The sequence below is a fragment of the Bombina bombina genome, chromosome 3 (assembly GCF_027579735.1).
Source record: "Bombina bombina isolate aBomBom1 chromosome 3, aBomBom1.pri, whole genome shotgun sequence".
Classification (NCBI taxonomy): Eukaryota; Metazoa; Chordata; class Amphibia; order Anura; family Bombinatoridae; genus Bombina; species Bombina bombina.
The window spans coordinates 903,565,419-903,578,329 of NC_069501.1; positions in this window are offsets into that span (position 1 = coordinate 903,565,419).

A 12,911-nucleotide genomic window follows, 5' to 3' on the forward strand; every position below is an offset into this window, starting at 1 on the left:
CCCATCTGGAGGACCTCTTCTGCCCGGATAGGATGAAGACTTCGGATGGTCTGGAGGAACACTTCTGCCCGGTTGGGTGAAGACGTCTCAAGGTAGGGTGATCTTCAAGGGGTTAGTGTTAGGTTTTATTAAGGGGGGATTGGGTAAGTTTTAGAGTAGGGTTGGGTGTGTGGGTGGTGGGTTTTAATGTTGGGGGATATTGTATTTTTTTTACAGGTAAAAGAGCTGATTACTTTGGGACAATGTCCCGCAAAAGGCCCTTTTAAGGGCTATTTGTAATTTAGTATAGGGTAGGGATTTTTTTTATTTTGGGGGGCTTTTGTATTTTAATAGGGGGATTAGATTAGGTGTAATTAGTTTAAATTTTTTTTAATTATTTTATTATTTTCTGTAATTAAGTGTTTGTTTTTTTTCGTAATTTTGTTTATTTAATTTAATTGTAATTAATTGTAGTTTATTTAGTTAATTTATTTAACGATAGTGTAGTGTTAGGTGTAATTGTTTTATGTTTTATTTTACAGGTATATTTGTATTTATTTTAACTAGGAAGTTATTAAATAGTTAATAACTATTTAATAACTATTGTACCTAGTTAAAATAAATACAAAGTTGCCTGTAAAATAAATATAAACCCTAAGCTAGATACAAATATAACTATTAGTTATATTGCAGCTATCTTAGGGTTTATTTTATAGGTAAGTATTTAGTTTTAAATAGGAATAATTTAGTTAATTGTAGTTATTTTATTTAGATTATTTTAAATTATATTTAAATTAGGGGGGTGTTAGGGTTAGGGTTAGACTTAGGTTTAGGGGTTAATAAATTTAATATAGTTGCGGAGACGTTGGGGGTGGCAGATTAGGGGTTAATAAATGTAGGTAGGTGTCGGCGATGTTAGCGACGGCAGATTAGGGGGTTAATAAAATGTAACTAATGTTTGCGAGGCGAGAGTGCGGCGGTTTAGGGGTTAATATATTTATTGAAGTGGCGGCGATGTCTGGTCGACAGATTAGGGGTTAAAAAAGTTATTTTAGTGTTTGCGATGTGGAGGGGGGGGCTCGGTTTAGGGGTTAATAGGTAGTTTATGGGTGTTAGTGTACTTTTTAGCACTTTAGTTAAGAGTTTTATGTTACATGTTAGCCCATAAAACTCTTAACTACTGACTTTTAAATGCGGTAGGAGTCTTGACAGTAGAGGGTGTACCGCTCACTTTTTCCAAGACTCTTAATACCGGCGCTATGCAAGTCCCATTGAAAGATAGGATACACAATTTACGTAAGTGGATTTGCGGTTTGCTCAAGTCGCGGAAAAAAGTGAGCGGTACGCCTGTACCTGCCAAACTCGTAATACCAGCGGGTGTTAAAAAGCAGCGTTTGGACCTCTCAGCACTGCTTTTTAAGGCTAACGCAAAACTCGTAATCTAGCCGTAAGATAGCTACAATATAACTAATAGTTACATTGTAGCTAGCTTAGGATTTATTTTATTTAACTAGGTAGAATAGTTATTAAATAGTTATTAACTATTTAATAACTACCTAGTTAAAATAAAGTCAAATTTACCTGTAAAATAAAACCTAACCTAAGTTACAATTACACCTAACACTACACTACAATTAAATAAATTCCCTAAACTAAATACAATTAAATACAATTATCTAAAGTACAAAAAAAACAAAACACTAAATTACAGAAAATAATATAATAATTACAAGTTTTTTAAACTAATTACACCTAATCTAATCCCCCATATAAAATAAAAAGCCCCCCAAAATAAAAAAAACCCTACCCTATACTAAATTACAAATAACCCTTAAAAGAGCCTTTTGCGGGGCATTGTCCCAAAGTAATCAGCTCTTTTACCTGTAAAAAAAAGTACAATACCCCCCAACATTAAAACCCACCACCCACACACCCAACCCTACTCTAAAACCCACCCAATCCCCCCTTAATAAAACCTAACACTAACCCCTTGAAGATCACCCTACCTTGAGAAGTCTTCACCCAACTGGGCCGAAGTCCTCAACGAAGCCTGGCGAAGTAGTCCTCCAGACAGACAGAAGTCTTCATCCAAACCGGGAAGAAGAGGTCGTCCAGACGGGAAGAAGTCTTCATCCAGGCGGCATCTTCTATCTTCATCCATCCGGCGCGGAGCGGCTCCATCTTCAAGACATCCGACGTGGAGCATCCTCTTCAAACAACGTCCAACTGAAGAATGAAGGTTCCTTTAAATGACGTCATCCAAGATGGCGTCCCTTCAATAACTATTGGCTGATAGAATTCTATCAGCCAATCGGAATTAAGGTAGAAAAAATCATATTTCCAATTGGCTGATATAATTCTTTAATATAGTGGCGGCGACGTTGGGGGCGGCAGATTAGGGGTTAATAATTGTGTGTGTAGGTTGCGGCGACATTGGGGATGGCAGATTAGGGGTTAATAAATATAATGTAGGTGTCGGCAATGTTGGGGGCGGCAGATTAGGAGTTAATACATATAATGTAGGTGGCAGTGATGTCCGGAGCGGAAAATTAGGGGTTAATAATAAAATGCAGGTGTCGGCTATGTCGGGGGCGGCAGATTAGGGGTTAATAAGTTTAAGATTAGGGGTGTTTAGACTCGGGGTTCATGTTAGGGTGTAGACATAATTGTACTTCCCCATAGGAATCAATGGGGCTGCGTTAGGAGCTTTACGCTGCTTTTTTGCAGGTGTTAGGTTTTTTTCAGCCGCCTCTCTCCCATTGATTCCTATGGGGAAATCGTGCATGGGCATGTTTTGCCAGCTCACCGCTACCGTAAGCAGCACTGGTATTGAGGTGAGATGTGGAGCAAAATTTTGCTCTCTGCTCACTTTTCTGCGACTAACGCAGGGTTTGTAAAAACCCGTAATACCAGCGTTGTCTGTAAGTGAACGGTGAGGGAAAACTGCTTGTTAGCACCACACAGCATTACCGACAAAACTCGCAATCTAGGCGAGTGACTTGATTTTACTTTGTCCACAACCAGAAGGTTGTCATAGATAGGTAATATCCTACCTGTATTCCTCCCTTTCTGATGTTTTATAAGACAGTTCTTAGGACATTCTTTTTGTCAGTAGATGTTATTTGTAGAACTATTTTGTGAATGTTTGTCATTTTGTAATATTTAAAAGAATTATAAGGAAATTTTTGTCTTACCTTAAAATTACCTCTGTTATTACCTTGTATCGAAGTTTCTGCAGACTGCCCCCTTGTTTCATTTATCAAATATGAATTTCAAAGAAGCAGTAGATTATTTTTTTCTGACAAATTGATTTTTCTCACATTTTTCCGGCCCCCTGGTTTTCTGCCTGACAAATGCCCTTTTCATGGGAATTTTTAGAGTAGGTTTTAGTGTTAGTATAGGTTTTTTAGGGGAGTTTTAAGATAGGCTTACTGGTTGTGTTTGTATTAGTCAATCACAGACTAGTATACGTATACCCTGTGTTGTGCACATGCTCAATAGAATCTTGTTCCCCAGAAAGTCTGAATAAAAAAATTGCAAAATTTGATAATGGAAGTAAATTGGAAAGTTTCATAAAACTGTATGCTCTATCTGAATCATAAAAGTTTATTTTGACTTGAGTGTCCCTTTAAAAGAACTTTGGAATGTGAAATATTTACATTGTATACATAGTTAAAACAATAATTAAATATGAATATTGCATAAATATGATTTTACATTTTTCAGCGACTTGACTGCAAAGGGCTCTGATGCACTTATACACTTAACAACATATGTATACATATATACATATGTTTTTATGTGTTTATATGTGTATGTATGTCTGTAAATATATATATATATATATATATATATATATATATATACACACATATAAATACATATGTACACACATATATACTGTACATATATATATAAATACATATACATATATTTATATGTTTTTATGTGTTTATATGTGTATATATGTCTGTAAATATACACATATAAATACATATGTACACACATATATACTGTACATATATATAAATACATATACATATATACATATGTTTTTATGTGTTTATATGTGTATATATGTCTGTAAATATATATATACACATATAAATACATATGTACACACATATATACTGTATATATATATATATATAAATACATATACATATATACATATGTTTTTATGTGTTTATATGTGTATATATGTCTGTAAATATATATATATATATATATATATATATATACACACATATAAATATATATGTACACACATATATACTGCACATATATACATGTTTTTATGTGTTTATATGTGTATATATGTCTGTAAATATATATATATATATATATAAACATATAAATACATATGTGCACACATATATATAAATACATATACATATTTAGACATGTATGTATCTCGATGTTAAAGCCCTATGCAGTTCTAAATTTTTCTAAAATCTGAAACCTCATTCCCTTCTACCTTTTTATTGCATTTTTTTAAAATATTTATTATACAGTGTTATTATGAGTGTAACTGTACTTTTAAATGTTAATTTAATGTTTTTTGTACAACTTTTTAGTTGAGCATAAAAGTTAACTAGAGCTCTGAAGTCTTACTATCCTGATGCACGTTATATTCAATTGTAATCAACTTGTAATCTACGCACTACTTCTAATGCAAGCAAAGAGCCACCATAAACCCCTTTTCGCTTGCGCAAAACTGTTAGTGCCACTCATAATCTAGCCCATCTTCTTCTTCTTTACAATTTGCTTTTATCATCAAATTTGCTTTGTTATCTTGGTATTCTTTTTATGAAAGCTAGGCCTAGGTAGGTTCAAACTGAGTTCTATGTCATTGAAGGCCACCTCTTATCTCAGTGTATTTTGAATGTTTTTCACAGTTATACATTGTTAATTCATGTGTGCCAAATAGCTAACATTGGCCTAGATTTGGAGTTTGGCGGTAGCCGTGAAAACCAGCGTTAGAGGCTCCTAACGCTGGTTTTAGGCTACCGCCGGTATTTGGAGTGATTCAAAAAAGGGTCTAACGCTCACTTTTCAGCCGCAACTTTTCCATACCGCAGATCCCCTTACGTCAATTGCGTATCCTATCTTTTCAATGGGATCTTTCTAACTCCGGTATTTAGAGTTGTGTCTGAAGTGAGCGTTAGAAATCTAACGACAAAACTCCAGCCGCAGAAAAAAGTCAGTAGTTAAGAGCTTTCTGGGCTAACGCCGGTTTATAAAGCTCTTAACTACTGTGCTCTAAAGTACACTAACACCCATAAACTACCTATGTACCCCTAAACCGAGGTCCCCCCACATCGCCGACACTCGATTAAATTTTTTTAACCCCTAATCTGCCGACCGCCACCTACGTTATACTTATGTATCCCTAATCTGCTGCCCCTAACACCGCCGACCCCTATATTATATTTATTAACCCCTAATCTGCCCCCCTCAACGTCGCCTCCACCTGCCTACACTTATTAACCCCTAATCTGCCGAGCGGACCGCACCGCTATTATTATAAAGTTATTAACCCCTAATCCGCCTCACTAACCCTATAATAAATAGTATTAACCCCTAATCTGCCCTCCTTAACATCGCCGACACCTAACTTCAATTATTAACCCCTAATCTGCCGACTGGAGCTCACCGCTATTCTAATAAATGTATTAACCCCTAAAGCTAAGTCTAACCCTAACACTAACACCCCCCTAAATTAAATATAATTTTAATCTAACGAAATTAATTAACTCTTATTAAATAAATTATTCCTATTTAAAGCTAAATACTTACCTGTAAAATAAATCCTAATATAGCTAAAATATAAATTATAATTATATTATAGCTATTTTAGGATTAATATTTATTTTACAGGTAACTTTGTATTTATTTTAACCAGGTACAATAGCTATTAAATAGTTAAGAACTATTTAATAGCTAAAATAGTTAAAATAATTACAAATTTACCTGTAAAATAAATCCTAACCTAAGTTACAATTAAACCTAACACTACACTATCAATAAATTAATAAAATAAAATACCTATAATTATCTACAATTAAACCTAACACTACACTATCAATAAATAAATTAAATACAATTCCTACAAATAAATACAATGAAATAAACTAACTAAAGTACAAAAAATAAAAAAGAACTAAGTTACAAAAAATAAAAAAATATTTACAAACATTAGAAATATATTACAACAATTTTAAACTAATTACACCTACTCTAAGCCCCCTAATAAAATAACAAAGCCCCCCAAAATAAAAAAAATGCCCTACCGTATTCTAAATTACTAAAGTTCAAAGCTCTCTTACCTTACCAGCCCTGAACAGGGCCCTTTGCGGGGCATGCCCCAAGAAATTCAGCTCTTTTGCCTGTAAAAAAAAACATACAATACCCCCCCCCAACATTACAACCCACCACCCACATACCCCTAATCTAACCCAAACCCCCCTTAAATAAACCTAACACTAAGCCCCTGAAGATCTCCCTACCTTGAGTCGTCTTCACCCAGCCGAGCCAAATTCTTCATCCAAGCGGAGCAAGAAGAGGTCCTCCATCCAGTAGAAGAGGCATCTTCTATCGTCATCCATCCGGAGCGGAGCGGCAGCATCCTGAAGACCTCCGACGCGGAACATCCATCCTGGCCGACGACTGAACGACGAATGACGGTTCCTTTAAATGACGTCATCCAAGATGGCGTCCCTCGAATTCCGATTGGCTGCTGTTCCGATCAGCCAATAGAATGCAAGCTCAATCTGATTGGCTGATTGGATCAGCCAATCAAATTGAACTTGATTCTGATTGGCTGATTCCATCAGCCAATCAGAATATTCCTACCTTAATTCCGATTGGCTGATAGAATCCTATCAGCCAATCGGAATTCGAGGGACACCATCTTGGATGACGTCATTTAAAGGAACCGTCATTCGTCGTTCAGTCGTCGGCCAGGATGGATGTTCCGCGTCGGAGGTCTTCAGGATGCTGCCGCTCCGCTCTGGATGGATGACGATAGAAGATGCCTCTTGGATGAAGACTTCAATCGGATGGAAGACCTCTTCTGCCCCGCTTGGATGAAGACTTCTACCGGATGGAGGACCTCTTCTTGCTCCGCTTGGATGAAGAATTTGGCTCGGCTGGGTGAAGACGACTCAAGGTAGGGAGATCTTCAGGTGCTTAGTGTTAGGTTTATTTAAGGGGGGTTTGGGTTAGATTAGGGGTATGTGGGTGGTGGGTTGTAATGTTGGGGGGGTATTGTATGTTTTTTTTTACAGGCAAAAGAGCTGAACTTCTTGGGGCATGCCCCGCAAAGGGCCCTGTTCAGGACTGGTAAGGTAAAAGAGCTTTGAACTTTAGTAATTTAGAATAGGGTAGGGCATTTTTTATTTTGGGGGGCTTTGTTATTTTATTAGGGGGCTTAGAGTAGGTGTAATTAGTTTAAAATTGTTGTAATATATTTCTAATGTTTGTAAACTTAGTTCTTTTTTATTTTTTGTACTTTAGTTAGTTTATTTCATTGTATTTATTTGTAGGAATTGTATTTAATTTATTTATTGATAGTGTAGTGTTAGGTTTAATTGTAGATAATTATAGGTATTTTATTTTATTAATTTATTGATAGTGTAGTGTTAGGTTTAATTGTAACTTAGGTTAGGATTTATTTTACAGGTAAATTTGTAATTATTTTAACTATTTTAGCTATTAAATAGTTCTTAACTATTTAATAGCTATTGTACCTGGTTAAAATAAATACAAAGTTACCTGTAAAATAAATATTAATCCTAAAATAGCTATAATATAATTATAATTTATATTGTAGCTATATTAGGATTTATTTTACAGGTAAGTATTTAGCTTTAAATAGGAATAATTTATTTAATAAGAGTTCATTAATTTCGTTAGATTAAAATTATATTTAATTTAGGGGGGTGTTAGTGTTAGGGTTAGACTTAGCTTTAGGGGTTAATAAATTTATTAGAATAGCGGTGAGCTCCAGTCGGCAGATTAGGGGTTAATAATTGAAGTTAGGTGTCGGCGATGTTAGGGAGGGCAGATTAGGGGTTAATACTATTTATTATAGGGTTAGTGAGGCGGATTAGGGGTTAATAACTTTATAATAATAGCGGTGCGGTCCGCTCGGCAGATTAGGGGTTAAGAAGTGTAGTTAGGTGGAGGCGACGTTGGGGGGGCAGATTAGGGGTTAATAAATATAATATAGGGGTCGGTGGTGTTAGGGGCAGCAGATTAGGGGTACATAGGGATAATGTAGGTTGCGGCGGTGTACGGAGCAGCAGATTAGGGGTTAATAATTAAATGCAGGGGTCAGCGATAGCGGGGGCGGCAGAATAGGGGTTAATAAGTGTAAGGTTAGGGGTGTTTAGACTCGGGGTACATGTTAGAGTGTTAGGTGCAGACGTAGGAAGTGTTTCCCCATAGGAAACAATGGGGCTGCGTTAGGAGCTGAACGCGGCTTTTTTGCAGGTGTTAGGTTTTTTTTCAGCTCAAAAAGCCCCATTGTTTCCTATGGGGGAATCGTGCACGAGCACGTTTTTGAGGCTGGCCGCGTCCGTAAGCAACTCTGGTATCGAGAGTTGAAGGTACGTTAAATATGCTCTACGCTCCTTTTTTGGAGCCTAACGCAGCCATTCTGTGGACTCTCAATACCAGAGTTATTTTAAAGGTGCGGCCAGAAAAAAGCCAGCGTTAGATACGCGGGTCGTTACCGACAAAACTCTAAATCTAGCCGATTGTGTTCACACCCCAACACTGATTGGCTAAAATGCAAATCTGTCAAATGAACTGAGATAGGGGGACTGTCATGTTTCTTGTGTGGGTATTTAGCAGTAGGAATAAGCACTACTTGATAGTAGGTACACAGAGCAGGTCTTTATTCAGCTCAGAGGTAAGCAACAACACTAACTGAAAAAAACTAACATAAAGAAGATGGCTGCTGATCATAGAGTTCCCTCCCAGTTCCAGAGTGTCTTTTCTTAAAGTAACAGTATACCACATCTCCCCAACTACTTCCATGTTAACATTTAACACATCTTAACAACAAAGAAACAATACAAATGTGCTCCAATAGCTCTATTTACTTTATCCTACAACATAATCTTTTAGTCTCTCTGGAGGGTGTATTGCCCTTCCAGCTCGTGATGTTTTGTGTACAGCTTCTGCAGACTGTATAGGGACAAATTCTCCTTGATTTGCATCTGAACCTGGCAGTTCAGTCTCTGAGTCAGTATTGTGAGTAATTGACGACTCTTCTCCTTTTTCAGGTACAAGTACCTGTGGCTCTGAGTGATCTTGTTCATATGTGTAATCCATCCGGAGATGACGCCGGTTTCTCCTGTACTGTCTGCCATCAGGTGTTTTAATTACATATGATCTTGGCTCAGGACTAACAGATGATATCTGTGCAGGCTGCCTACCCGCTGACGTCTCCATATGCACTGCATCCCCTTTTTGGAAGGCTTGTAGTGGCTTAGCACCATGATCATAATATACTTTCTGCCTATACTGTAGCTCCCTCAATTTTTGGTGTGCATTCTTAGGGATCTGGGGCTTTAATGAGCTGAGCTACAACCGGTAACCAGGTTCTCAGTATCTGACCCATTAAAAGTCGTGCTGGGGAATAAGCCATTCCAGTGATTGGAGTATTGCGCAATTCTAGAAACACAATATGAGGATCTACCCCCGATTCCCATGTTTTTTGGAGCATGAGTTTAATTGTTTTTACAGTTCTTTATGCCAGTCCATTTGATTGGGGGTTACCAGGACTAGAATGAGTAAACTTAATACCCCATTGTGCAGCAAATGCCTTCATCTCAGCACTGGCAAAGGGTACATGGTCACTGATAACTTCTATTGGGATGCCATGTCTACTAAATGTTGCTTTCAGCTTTGCAATTACTGTTGTTACAGTTTTATCAGACAACTTTAGTACTTCAGGATACTTGGAAAAATAGTCTACTATTACAAGAAATGACGATCCCTTCCACTCAAAAATGTCCACTACCAGTTTTTGCCAAGGCAGGTGAGGAATTTTGTGTGAGAGTAATGGTTACTTTTGATTCGCTGGTAGGTGAATAGCACAAATCTTGCAGGTCTCAACCATCTGTTGTATGTCCCTGGACATGCTGGGCCAGAACAGGATCATCCGAGCCCGCATTTTGGTTCTCTGTATACCTTGATGGCACTCATGCAGACTTTCTAGAATTTTCCTGCGAGCATTCCGAGGAACTACAATCTTTTCACCCAGCAATAGGAGACCATCTTCCATGCGCAGCAAGTGCTTAAATTGCCAATGTGAATGCAGACTTGGATGGAGTTGCCTTTTTCTTTGTGGCCAACCTTCAGACAGAAGTTGTTTAAGTTTGTTTAAGTCTGCATCTTCTGCTGTGGAAGTTTGTAAATAAGATAACATCTCAGTCCCAATAGATTCTGATGATGACAGTGTATAGACGACCCTTTCTTCTGATAAACTGTCCTCTTCTTGTCCTGGTGGATCAACAGGGGCCCTGGAAAGAGTATCAGATATAAACATATCACGTCCAGGAGTAAAAATGATGTATAGGTTGTATCGTTGAAGTTGTAAGAGCATTCTTTGGAGTCTGGCTTAGTGAGTATTGATTCAAGAGCCTTGTGGTCAGAATGCACTGTAACTGCTCTGCCAAATATAAACTGGTGAAACTTTTGTGTAGCATATACAATAGCCAATAGTTCTTTCTCAATCTGGGCATAATTTTGCTCAATGGCAGTCATTGCTCTTGATGCATATGCTATAGGGCAATTGTCTTGAAGTAAGCAAGCTCCAAGGCCTGATTTAGATGCATCTGCCTGAATCACCACTGCTTTTGCTGGGTCAAAAAATCTTAATACTGGAGCCTCAATCAGTGCCTGCTTTAAAGACTGTACTGCTTTAGTATGTTCTGGGCCCCACTGCCAAACAATATCCTTGCAAAGTAACTTCCTCAAAGGAGCAGTAATCTCTGCCTCCCCTGGTATATATTGTGCACAATGGGGTATTAAGTTTACTCATTCTAGTCCTGGTTACCCCCAATCAAATGGACTGGCATAAAGAACCATGCCCAAAAATCTTTGCAGCCATTTTTTGACCTCTGGGTCAGGCATTTTGCTAATTGCTTGTACTTTCTCTACATCAAGTTGAACTCCTGCAGGGGTGATGACATGTCCCATATACCGGACTTCTGATACTTTGAATTGGATTTTATCTGGATTGAACTTAATATTCTATTCTAATGCCCTATTCATCACCTGGCTCTTGATCTGATCATGTATGCAGCAATAATCATATCATCAGCTATGATATACACACCTCGGATGTCCCCAAAAATCTCCATGTTTTTCTGCTGAAATACTTCACTGGCTGACTTTATCCCAAATGGCATCCTGCAAAATCTAAAGCGCCCCCATGGGGAGTTGAAAGTGCATAGTTCTAAGGACTCTTTGTCTAATTTAACTTGCCAGTAACCATCCTTTTCATCAAGGATAGTGAATATGGTTTTCCCGGCCAGTTGACTCTGTACATCCTCTGCAGTAGGGATACTGAAGTGATGACGCTTTTTTTTTAAGATCACGGGGGTCCAAACATACCCTCAGAGTACCATTTTTATTTTCTGTTACAACAAGGCTATTCACCCAATCAGTGGGAGTGTGTACTTTACCAATGATCTGATCCTTTTCTAACTGCATTAGAGTCTCTTTAAGCTTGCCCAGTATTGCAAATGGGATTTTCCTGCAGCCATGTATGACTGGAGCAACACTTGGGTCCAAATAGATGTGGTAGGTTCCTTAAAATTGCCCAATTCCTTGAAATGCATCAGGCTAACGTTTTACCAGATCATCTTTTGTATAGAGTTTTCATGTAGATATTGTGTGAACTTTGCAAAGTAAATCCAGTTTCTGGCATGCTGCTTTTCCTAATAATGGAAGTGAGGAGCATCAAATAAAGAATTCCAGCTCTGCTGTATGTGTGGGGGTGGCTGCAGTGAGATGCACCATACCTTCTGGACGGATTTTGGAACCCCCATAAGCAATTAACATACGCCTAGATTTAGTGTTCTGCAACCAAAGGGGTGCGTTAGCTACGCATGTATTTTTCCCCCGCACCTTTTCAATACCGCTGGTATTTAGAGTTCACAGAAGGGCTGCGTTAGGCTCCAAAAAGGGAGCGTAGAGCATAATTTTCCGCCACTGCAACTCTCAATACCAGCGGTGCTTACGGACGCAGCCAGCTTCAAAAACGTGCTCGTGCACGATTCCCCCATAGGAAACAATGTTGCAGTTTGGGCTGAAAAAAAACCTAATACCTGCAAAAAAGCAGCGTTCAGCTCCTAACGCAGCCCCATTGTTTCCTATGGGGAAACACTTCCTATGTCTGCACCTAACACCCTAACATGAACCCCGAGTATAAACACCCCTAGCCTTACACTTATTAACCCCTAATCTGCCGCCCACGCTTTCGCTGACCCCTGCATTTTATTATTAGCCCCTAATCTGCCGCTTCGTACACCGCCGCAACCTACATTATACCTATGTACCCCTAATCTGCTGCCCCTAACACTGCTGACCCCTATATTATATTTATTAAACCCTAATCTGCTGCCCCCAACGTCGCCGCCACCTACCTACACTTATTAACCCCTAATCTGCCGACCGGACCTCGCCGCTACTCTAATAAATGTATTAACCCCTAAAGCTAAGTCTAACCCTAACCCTAACACCCCCCTAAGTTAAATATAATTTTTATCTAACGAAATAAAATAAATCTTATTAAATAAATTAATCCTATATAAAGCTAAATACTTACCTGTAAAATAAACCCTAATATAGCTACAATATAAATAATAATTATATTGTAGCTATTTTAGGATTAATATTTATTTTACAGGCAA